Source organism: Myxocyprinus asiaticus, chromosome 2 (assembly GCF_019703515.2).
Source record: "Myxocyprinus asiaticus isolate MX2 ecotype Aquarium Trade chromosome 2, UBuf_Myxa_2, whole genome shotgun sequence".
Classification (NCBI taxonomy): Eukaryota; Metazoa; Chordata; class Actinopteri; order Cypriniformes; family Catostomidae; genus Myxocyprinus; species Myxocyprinus asiaticus.
In genome coordinates, this window is record NC_059345.1 from 55,668,214 (window position 1) to 55,680,609 (window position 12,396).

General features: G+C 40.0%; 1 protein-coding gene across 1 annotated transcript in view; it reads right to left on the reverse strand.

The window, feature by feature from the left end:
* LOC127416566 (disintegrin and metalloproteinase domain-containing protein 33-like) overlaps nucleotides 1–12,396 on the reverse strand; it is a 187,335-nt gene that overhangs the window by 90,939 nt on the left and 84,000 nt on the right. The window lies entirely within an intron of this gene.

A 12,396-nucleotide genomic window follows, 5' to 3' on the forward strand; every position in this document is an offset into this window, starting at 1 on the left:
CATCTATGATGCCTAAATGTTATTTCTCTTCAGAACTCCATGGGATACTTGTTCAATTTTCCTCACATTAAACCACTGAAATAATATGTGAGGAACAATATCAACTGTTGTTGCGCTCAGATGCCATTATCTATTTAAAGAGACAGTACCGATTTAGCATGTGTTCTGATTATCGATGTAAGTCATTGTAAATAGAACAATCTATGCATGTAAACAATAAACATGTAACAAATATATGTATGCAAAATAATAAATGCAATTTCAAGACATTTATTGCTGGAACATAATGAGTTTGACGATTTTTCAAAAGCTAAAATGTGACCAATATAATGAAAATCTGACAAAATATAAAATTGAATCTGTTTTGAAATTGAACAATACCCAACCCTAATTTTAAGTTAATTTTGGACCCTGTACAAATATCAGTTGGTAATTTAAGGCTTTCTAAATGTACAGTACCTGAGTGCAGAAATGTCTCAGGATAGACAACAAACTGGCACTCTTCTCATTTCAGAAATGTTATGGTGACTTTGCCAACAAGAAAACTCATAAATTTATACATGAATAATTTATTTTGTTAGTAGGCTTTGTTTTTTTTTTTGTTTTTTTGTTTTTTTTTAATAATGTATTGCTTTATTCAAATAATATTTTCATTTGAAAATAAAAAGTTGTGAATTACTTATGAATCAGCACTGTTAAATACCCATGTAAAATGTTTATAACGGATATTATCCCCGCCACAATCCCAAATTGTTAAGGGGGCCCTAAAATAGTTCTTTACCCAGGGGCCGGGGCCCAAAATGTAGTGCTACACCCCTGGATATAATGCTTAACATCATTCAGATCACCAACTGCCCAGTGAATTACTGCAAACCCATTGACATAAGCCCACTCAGACTGCAGATGTAGTTTTTCCTTCAGAAGCCTCACATGATTCAAAGCATTGGTTCAATGAGGGAAAATAAAAACATATGATCTCAACTCGCCATCAATCCAGCTCTATTCCATCATTCCCTTTAGAAGTGAATCTTTCTTCATCACACCATCCTTTATCGAAAAATATCAGGCTGATAAGAGGCCAGGCTTTAGCTGGAGTGTTACTGTGGCTTTGGAAAGGGCGTGTGGTCAGAGCTGTGATGATCTATCAGTGATGCTATGATTTGGGGGCTGTAAGGGCTGACTCTGAAATCTAGTCTATCCATCAGGGCATGCACACATAAAAAGGCACACTTACAAACACATAGAGTGATACTATAATATTTATAACCATAAACTCGAGTTGTAACATTTTTGGTGTGCGATTGGTTTAGGACCAATTTCCCTCTCTGATTGCAGAGCTTAACTGCCATTCGAAGTGCATGCTTAAAGGGGAAATGTGTCATTTCTATGCCATTAGCCGCACCAAATGGAATCAATAATGATTGTTTTCAAACAGATTTAATCAAATTTCATGAAATTGTATTGCAGGTTTCATACTTTGGAAAGCGGCTAAGCTCTAACATGGAAATACCACCAAAAGACCAGAGGTAAGTCATAAGAACCACCATTTTGGAAGAGTGTTGAGGAGTGAGAAATGTGGTGGGAAATCCAACAAGAATGAAATGATGGCACATTTTCAATCTGAAATTGGTGCGGAGACACTGCTGAGTTGCTGGAATTGGAAAGAAGAGATTGTTGTTTGTGTGTATGCACATGTTTTCAGGAGTACAAGAGGTCTATAACATTTCAATGTGACAACAGAGCTGGCACTATAATTTGTGTGTTTATTACGAAGAGAGCATAATTTTCTGCACATTCATAAATTACCTACAGGATTTTCACACTTTAGGAGACTCCAGTTGCCAAAACTTTTGACATTATAACAGGACAAGAAAGGAAAAGTTCTGTACATAGTGTTAAGGTGGATTTATACTTCTGCATAGAGCCTACGCTGTAGGCATAACTTGCATTACTTGCAAACTGCCCCCTCATAGTGTTGCGAGAGCAGGACATAGCACCATCAGGAATTGCACATCATTGTAGTTACAGCATTGCCAGCCGACTTTGAGCATTCCAGCAAAGTATCTGCACAATTGCACAGTCAGCTCAAGGTGGTTTTTTATGTCACATTTAACACAGGCAGCAAAGTTGAGCTCATTTGCTAAAAAAAAAAATCATGTAACAATGACAAAAACAGGCAATACCATCAGAATGAAAACTCCCTATGCATCGCACCTTATATACAAATTACGTTTCAAACTGCTATAATAAAAAAAAAAAAACGTGTAAGACTGACAAGTGCGAGTCTGTTAAAACAGCAAAGTATGCATTTTATTAGCTATCACTTAGCTACGGCGCCCAGCTTTGTGCTGGGCAGGCAAAAAAAGATACTTGCATCATGTATGTTGTGCACTCACGCACAATGCCTGAGTTGATGCATTTTTTTAACTACAAAAGATAGGGTTATTTATTTGCAAACTATTTATCTGGTCATTATGACATGACCATTTTGGTCTTTCTATACTAGAGGGCGCAGAAAATAATTTTTTGCCTGTGAGAAATTCATGAACTCGGTTTGAATGTTATTTTAGACTGGGATGAAAGTAAAAGAACAGTAAATCTCAGAATTTTTTGTCACATACCTCAAGTACCCTCAGGGGTACGCATACCCCAGTTTGGAAAACAGTAAAGTAGGCTATATTTATCAAGAAAAAGCTGTGAAAGCACAGAGTTTATAAATTGTAAACAGTCATGGCTTTTTGTTGAGTTTTTGCTTGTAACTTCATGAAACATTAACAGAATATAAACAGCAGATGCTCCTGATTAAAACACGCCCAAATACAATGTGATATGATGCATAGATCTTTAAATAATCTTGGAAAAAATGAGACGCTACCTCAGATATCTTTTTCATTATCCTGCTGGAGGGTCTCCCATAACAAAGCAGACCAGTCACAGCTGGTGTGGTCTGCTTAGATGCAACACGTAGTTACATTTTTGTAGAGGTGCGCATCAGGCTACATGTTGCCTAAGCTCTCGATTTGATGCAGAATTATAAATCGGGCTTTAGGGGTAACAAGTTACAAGTAACACATGTTGAGTGATCAGATTTCTTTTTTCCAAGTTATGAGTAAAGTAACTTTATTTTAACATTACTTGTTAAATGTACACCATAACATCCTTGTAACTTTTTTTTTAAATAAGTAATGCATGTAACTTTTCAGTTTTTTTATGTACACTACATTGCAACAAAAAAAGTTGCATACTCGAATATTTCATTAGACTGCCTTTAGCTTTGATTACGGTGTGCATTCGTTGTGGCATTGTTTCGACAACCTTATGCAACGTCACAACATTTATTTCTGTCCAGAGTTGCATTAATTTTTGGCTGAGATCTTGTATTGATGACGGGAGAGTCGAACCACTCCGTAAAGTCTTCTCCAGCACATCCCAAAGACTTTCAATGGGGTTAAGGTCAGGACTCTGTGGTGGCCAATTCATGTGTGAAAATGATTCCTCATGCTCCCTGAACCACTCTTTCACAATTTGAGTCCGATGAATCTTGGCATTGTCGTCCTGGAATATGCTCATTCTGTCAGGTAAGAAAAAATCCATTGATGGGATAGCCTGGTCATTCAGTACATTCAGGTAGTTAGCTGATTTCATTTTGTTGCTGTATAATGTTGCTGAGCCTAGACCTGACCAATTGAAGCAACCCCAGATAATAACACTGCCAGCTTGTACAGTGGGCACTATGCATGATGGACGTATTGCTTCATGCGCTTCCCTTTTCACCCTGACGTGTTCATCGCTTTGGAATAGGGTAAATCTGGACTCATCAGACCACATGACCTTTTTCCATTGCTCCACAGTCCAACCTTTATGCTCCCTAGCAAATTAAAGTTGTTTTTTCCGATTAGCCTCTCAAACAAGTAGTTTTCTTGTGGCCACAAAGCTGTTTAATCCCAATCCTGTAAATTCTTGTTGCATTGTGCATGTGGAAATTCTCTTACTGTAGCGAAGACGCTGGGGCAATAGTGTTAAGATCCATGTGCAGTTTAATAAGGCAAATAAAGAGTAAAAACAAAGTAACAAAACAAAGAGCAAAAACAAAGGCAGGCAAGGGATCGGTACACAGAAATGCAAACAAAGTAAGTCCGATAGGCAGAGGGGTAATCCAATAAACAGGAAGTAAATCCAAAACACTCACAAGAAGGCTGAGGAATTCGGAGAACAGGCAGGAGTCAAACACAGGGTAATCAATGATAGTAATAACGCTCAGAATTGTAGACTAGGCAAACAAGACTTTGAGTTGAATGCGTGGAAACTGGGAACTTAAATAGACAGGGTTAAATGTGATACAGGTGGAAGAGTAATCAGTCTGACTGGAGGATTATGGGAAATGTAGTTCGTGAAATGTTAAAACTCAGGTGATGGCGACCTCTGGAGGCATTCGGGGGAGATGGCAGGCTCTGCGGGTGTAACAGAGCCCCCCCACGAATGGCTCCTGACGTGAGGAGGTTGTCTACGTTGGGGTCTACCTCGACCTCTGGGAGCAGGTCGATGAGGGAAATTGCGGTGATACTCAGCGATGAGATTAGGGTCCAGAATGTCCTCAGAATTAGTCCAAGAATGTTCCTCGGGACCGTTGCCTTCTCAGTCCACCAAATATTGAAGGGTCCTACCTCGTCATCAAGAGTCCAGGAGCTTGTGTACCCAAAAAGCTTCTTCTCCATCAATGAGGAATGGAAGGGGTCTCTGAGGATCTTGAGAACCTTCCTCTCTCAGAGGTGCCACAGGTTTGAGCAGGGACACATGAAATGTAGGGGAAATACGTAGTTAGCAGGGAGCTGAAGTTTAAATTATAAAGGGTTAATTTGACAGAGAATTTAGAAAGGGCCAACATACCGGTGACTTAGTTTCTTGCATGGGAGTCATAGACGAAGATCTCAGGTTGATAGCCAGACCCATTGTCCAGGAGCATAGTTGGGACCTGGGTGGCGATGGAGATTGGCTTGTTCACTTTGTCGACGAATGGCATGTAGGAGGTGGATATGAGCTTGGTCCCAGATAGCCTCGTTGCGTTGCATCCAGTCATCGACAGCAGGAACATCGGAAGGTTCCCCGAACCAGGGAAAGAGTGGTGGTTGAAACCCTAAGATGCAATTGAACGGTGTGGTTCCGGTGGCAGGTTTGAACAGAGAGTTCTGAGCATATTCAGCCCAGGGTAGGAAACGGTTCCAGTCGTGTTGGTTGACTTGACAGTAGGCTCGGAGGAATTTACCCAGGTCCTGGTTTAGCCGTTCGACTTGACCATTAGATTGAGGGTGATAACCAGATGTTAGACTCACGCTGACGTTGAGTAATTTGAAGAATGTGGACCAGACTCGGGAGGTGAACTGGGGACCACGGTCGGAGACAATGTCCTCAGAAAGGCCATAAAGGTGGAAGACGTAATGAAACAGGCTCTCTGCACATTCCATGGATGAAGGAAGTTTGGTCAGAGGGATGAATCTACAGGCTTTAGAGAATCGATCCACCACGGTTAGGATGGTAGTGAAACCCTGCGAATTGGGTAGATCCATGACGAATTCCACTGCGATATGGGACCAAGGACGTCGAGGGGCAGGAAGAGGCTGAAGGAGACCAGACGGGAGCTGTCGAAGAGATTTAGTGGTGGCACACACATTGCAGTTTTTAACTTCAGTGGCTTGGTTCTCCCAACAAAACCGGTTTTGCGCTAACCTGCATGTAGCTTGAGCGCCTGGATGTCCCGAGCAGGCAGAGTCATGAACCCACTGAAGAACCCTGTTCCGTAAGGAACTGGGGATAAAGACTTTGTCAGTAGGGCAGCCAGCGGGAGTGGGTTCTTGGTTCTGAGCTTGGGTGATATCAGCCATGATATCCCACTGTAAGGGAGCAACAATGAGAGTAGGTGGAATGATGGAAGTCACAGGGTTGTTGTCACTGGAGGAATCATAAATGTGGGACAGAGTGTCGGCCTTGGTGTTTTTAGACCCAGGTCGAAAGGTGACGGTGAAATTGAATCTGGAGAAGAAGAGAGACCATCAGGCTTGGCGAGGATTTAGGCGCTTGGCCGATTGAATATATTCTAGGTTACGATGATCCGTAATCACCAGAAATGGATGGTGAGCTCCCTCTAGCCAGTGTCTCCACTCCTCGAAAGCCGTTTTCATGGCCAAGAGTTATCGATTGCCGACATCGTAGTTTCTCTCGGCTAAGAGAAAACTTGCGTGAGTAGAATGCACTGGGATGGAGTTTAGCGGGAGATCCTTGTCGCTGGGAGAGTACTGCACCTACTCCAGAGTCAGAAGCATCTACTTCTAGCATGAAGGGTCGAAAGGGATCAGGATGATGGAGAATAGGGGCAGTAGAAGCGACGCTTGAGATCATCAAAGGCTTGATGGGTGGAAGGTGTCCAGTTTAATTTTTGGGCTTTACCATGGAGCAGAGAGGTGAGTGGGGCAGCTATGGAGCTGAAACCTCGAATGACACGTCGGTAGAAGTTGGCAAAGCCGAGGAAGTGTTGTAGTTCCTTAATAGACACCGATAAGGGCCACTGCAGTACCGCTTGTACTTTGGAAGAGTCCATGGAAACCCCCTCAGGGGAGATCATATACCCCAGGAAGGAGATGGTGGACTGGTGGAACTCACATTTCTCCATCTTGGCGTAAAGCTGATGTTGAATAAGATGGTTGAGTACCACTCTGACATGTTGAACGTGTTCATTGAGGGAAGACGAGAATATAAGGACATCATTGATGTAGACTAGAACCCACTTGCCAATAATGTCATAGAAAATGTCATTCACGAAGGCTTGGAAGAGAGAAGGACTGTTGGAAAGTCCGAAAGGCATCACCTGATATTCATAGTGAGTGTATATAGAGAAGGCCATTTTCCATTCATCCCCCTCCCGGATGCGGATCAAATTGTAGGCATTACGAAGATCCAGCTTAGTGTAGATTTTGGCATTTCTTAACTGCTCTAGCGCAGGTGGTACCAGAGGAAGGGGGTAGCGATACTTGATGGTCATATCCTTCCTAGGGGGGGGCAAGTAGGGCAGGCAGCCAGTAAAAGTCTCGACTGTCCGCAGTAGATACAAAGTCTCTCTCTGAGAGTGGTAAGGGAGGAACGACCCACTTGCATGTGCTCGTGAAGACTGGTAGCAGCGATGTCAGAAGGAATTGATTGTAGAGAGCTGACTGGACTACAGGCTTTGATCGGGTTGTCCAGGCGAATGGCGAGTTTGATGAATTCATCCAGAGATCTTCCCTCATCACAAAATGCTAGTTCCGTTTGAAGGTCAGGGTTTAGTCCTTTACGGAACAACAGTTTTAACGTATCCTCCACCCACACGGTTTGTGCTGCTAGAGTGCGGAATTATAAAGCAAATTCAGCGGCTGACATATTATTCTGCTTTTGACACAACAGAAGTTCTCCAGGGTCCTTACCACCCTCGGAGTGCTCAAAAACTTCCCGCAAGCAAGTTAGGAAGTGAGACAAATAACTTTTTAAGATGTTTTCTTGACTCCAAACTGCCGTAACCCATTCTAGAGCTTTGCCTGACAGTAGTGATATAATGAAGGAAACAAGAGCTTCATCGTTGGGATACATGTGAGGTAGTTGCGACAGAAAAAGTTCACATTGTAACAGAAATCCTCAACACTTACTGGGTGATCCGTCAAACTTCTATGGAAGGGAGAGTCGAGGATTAACAACAGCCATAGAGGGCGTTGGGCTGCAGGTGGAACTGCTAGTGGAAACCCCCTTCTGAGATACACATGGGTTGGGTTGCACGGATTTGAAGAGTTCTTCCGTGAAAGATGTGAGCTTGCACAGCTGCTGATGGTGACTAGTCAGCATGGCTGCTTGTGCTGAAACAAGCTCGTGTAACTGTTGAAAAGCTGCTGGATCTAGGTTGGGCGAAGTCTTCTGTAGCGAAGACGCCGGGGCAGTAGTGTTAAGATCCATGTGCAGTTTAATAAGGCAAATAAAGAGTAAAAACAAAGTAACAAAACAAAGAGCAAAAACAAAGGCAGGCAAGGGATCGGTACACAGATAGGCAGTCCAGAAAGGCAAACAAAGTAAGTCCGATAGGCAGAGTGGTAATCCAATAAACAGGCAGTAAATCCAAAACACTCACAAGAAGGATGGCAGGAGTCAAACACAGGGTAATCAATGATAGTAATAATGCTCAGAATTGTAGACTAGGCAAACAAGACTTTGCGTTGAATGCGTGGAAACTGGGAACTTAAATAGACAGGGTTAAATGTGATACAGGTGGAAGAGTAATCAGTCTGACTGAAGGATTATAGGAAATGTAGTTCGTGAAATGTTAAAACACAGATGATGCCGATCTCTGGTGGCATTTGGAGGAGATGGCAGGCGCTGCGGGTGTAACACTTACTTTCACTATTAAACATAGCCGTGAGTTCTACTGTCGATTTTTTTACGATGTGACTTCACCAAGCATTTTAGTGACCTTCTATCACGATCATTCACATTTCTTCCGCGAAGCTGATGGTTCACCACTATCCTTTCAGGTTTTAATAATGCGTTGGACAGTTCAGCAATCTCCTTAGTTGTTTTCTTTGTTTGATGCAGGCCAATAATTTGCCACTTCTGAAACAGAGTAACATCTTTTCCACGACCACAGGACACATCCTCCGACATGGTTGTTTAAGAAATAAGAAGCAACACACTGCATCAGTTAGGGTTAAAAGAATTGTTGCCAGCTGAAACACATTAATCGCTGCAATAATGATCCAATCATAGGCTCTGAAGTATCAGCTTATTTAAATCCAAATGGCAAGAAACCTCTCCCTTCGCAGATAAATCGGGAGTAAGGTGCATACGCATTGTAGTAGTAACTGTAGTTCTAGAGAGTTTATGTCATGCTTAGCCTACCAGTTCAGAGTGCAACACTCTCTGTTTTCTTACAGAGAAATTTGTTTATAATGTACAGGAAAACGAAAATTAAGTACTTAAGTGGAATCTAGTTTCTACTCATCATTTGCAATCGACGAAATAACAGAATTTTGGTGTTGCCTCTGAGGAGCTTCGCAAAAGGAACTTAATCCTTTTCATAAAAAGTAACAACATAACGTAATTGGTTACTTTTTATGAGTAACTGGGGGTGTAAAGTAACAAATTACATATACTCTCATTACTGTAATTAAGTAGCTTTTCCCAGGAATTTTACTTTTTTAAGTAGTTTACATTTTTATACTTTTACTTGAGTACATTTTGAATGCTGTAACTGTACTTTTCCCTCCGTCTGTGTTTGCGACTTCCCTGTCCTGATTTTATTTTTATCCATCAATGTGATTTGATACAAGAGTCTCGTGACAAGTCAGACATAGAAAACTTGAACGGCTGGCTGCTGTAGATCTGGTGCCAACTGCTATGGATGTGGAGGATGCCAGTTAAGTATCAACACCTGAACATCCATGGCCGCACCTGAAAGGGCTTTTCACAGTGCAAAAAAACCAATTGCTTTACTGTGTCATGTGAGTTTAGCTTTCTCAAGCCAGTCGAGATATCAGCTTTAATTCTGCCTCTAATTTGAAGAAACATATTAAGGTAAATTTCATATTTCTGCTTACTAGATTCTCAGTATCTATAACTTACCAATATGTAAATTAGTTATCTCTAAGTGAGATTATTGGATTGCTGTGAGAGATTTATGTAATGTTAGCAATAGGGCTGGGCGAAAAAGTGATATTAAATCTCGATATTAATCGGGGGAAAAAAAGTCCTCTATACTGATAAACTTTGCAGTAATTTTCTATATTCAGCCTATGTTCTACATCCAGACCAGGTGTGCTCATTACATTGCGATAGCAAGACAAACACTGGTTGATCTCGATAAAATCTAAAAGACTGACATTTTATTCCCTCGCTTCTGTAGGCACGCACTGTTTGACTGACAGGCGACTGACTCGTGCTAAAGCACATGCGCGGATTATGTGCCTAAATGGTCAAATACACTTCATAATTCTGCCAAAATGCCTGTTTTGTCAAGGTATTAATGTAAACACAGTCAGTTATATCTAAAATGAATGTAAACAGTGGGACAAAAAATTGATTCGTATCATAATGTTGAACTTAAAGTGTACATGTAACCAAATAGACCTGCCGTTGTCTAGTACGTCATTAAAAGGCAATTAATCAAACAATAATAACAAGAAAACCACTCACTGCTTTTGGCTGAATAACTTTAGTAGCTTCAAAAGTATTAATTACAGTAAGTTTTAGGTATTAAATGTTACATTTTAATAATTTATTTTTTTAAACAATATTGTTAACTTTGTAATAATACCGACTCCTGATGTAGAGAGTGTGTTAATTTGAGTAATAAATTACCAGGAAAGTAGAGATGATCAAATAATTTATTTGCTCAGCCGTTAGAAGGCCTGATTGAAAAGTAGAGTAACACTTCAGGCAGAATTTTCCCATCAGTCACAAATACACTTCCAAAATTGTGCATCATGTATTAGAATGAGAGCACAACTATTTCTGGCCTTAAAATATACAAGAACTAAATCAGTGCAGAACATTGTATCTCAAAAGGAATACAATGTGACCCCCCATATACTACTTGAAGCCCAATGTAGCCCCTGGCCTGTCCCAAAAACTTTGCCTTCCCCTGCTCTATACCCCATTGTGCGGGAAGTGTCATGTCAAGTGACAGTCTTTAACGGCAGGTTAGACCTTACACATAAACTGATTTTAATGTAATTTTTTCATACATTATGATTTAAAATCAGTGTATTAAAAATAACTTTTTCATCTTTTCATCTCTGTAATCATGTCTCCCTGTAAATTTTTTGGAATCAGATATTTGTAGATAAGTGATGTATTTTGAAAGTTGGCAGTGAAAAAGAAAATTGTTGGAAGATATCTATATTTTTCATTCTTTCTGACAAACAGCCATAAAAGGGATTGTGAATTATAGTATGTACAGTATGCAACATTATGAAATTGCAGCATCCAGTGTTTATTATAAGGGAGGCATATTTTTGCAACTCAGTACTCAATACTCACTACTCATGAGTACTTTTAAATGAGCTACTCTTTTACTCTTACTTGAGTAGTTTTAGGACAGGTACTTTTACTCAACTCACACTACATTTTTTGGGAAGTAACAGTACTTTTACTTGAGTATGAATTTTCAATACTCTTTCTACCCCAGTGAGTAATGCAATATATTGTAACATGTTAGTATTAAAAGTAATGCTTCCAAAAATTGCCACAAACCCTCTCTGTTCTGAACTTCTCCATTATTCCATCACCCTGCACTTAGAATTACCACAATTTCAACTGTAAACACTTTTTAAAGCCTAGTGATTGACAACATTTGTGTCTTTGTGTATTACAGTCAAGCAAAAAACAAAAAAACAAAACTGACTATTAGCAAACCTCATATTTACACGTAAACAACACTCACCACTTGAGCAAATCACTGCTGTAAGCTGCACACTCATTACCTCTTCCACCTAGGCCTCACTTTTGTAGGTATTGGGGAAAAACACAAAGCCTCTGCTAATGCGAGCAACAAGGCATGAGTCACATTGTTTTGGTTTATGTAGGGAACTGCGATGTACATATCGATCTAACATCCATTTTAGCCGTTCAAACACTAATTTTTGTTAAACCCTACAGGTTAAGAACTGTGAAAAATATTACTAATTTACTGTAGGCTGTGCACCACAATAGTTTATTATTATTATTTTTTTATTTATTTTTTTTGAGCATTCATGCCCAAGTAACTTTTTATGTACCCTAATAAAGCAACAGAGATTGACAGCTCTGTTTGTTTTGATGTTGAAGTTTCCAGAATAAAACTGTGATTGGTTTGTTTGAAAGAGTAAATTATCTTAGGTTAATGTTTGTTTATTGTAGCGTTATGGGCAATAAGTACCAAACCTCTGTTTGCCAGAGCTGTAATCAGTTTATTGAGTCAATTGTCAGTAATGTTTGTATACCAAAATTAAAGAGTGTTATGGGCAATAGTTTTTGATAGCTGAAATTGTTCAATACTTTGCCCTATGCTGAGAATTCCCTCATAGCTTAGGTAAAAATATGCATAAAGAGACTGCATATTATAAAAAGTATTAAAGGTAAGGTTCAAATACAGGAACATTTTAGGAAATAAGCTTCAATAGCTCCGTTTGCTCCATCCTGTAGATTCCATCAAAATATGTGTAATGGTGTGCATAATAATGGTTCAATGTAAGATTTTTTTATCTTAAAGAAAATAAGGTTTGTGTAGCTGTTATAAGGAGTGTAATGGACATAAGGTTTAGATAGCATTTGCAATATATGTGGAGTAACTTTAAAGTGTGCATAATGTCTCTGGATGGCAGTCTTTAAACTAGTGAACGTGTTACAGCT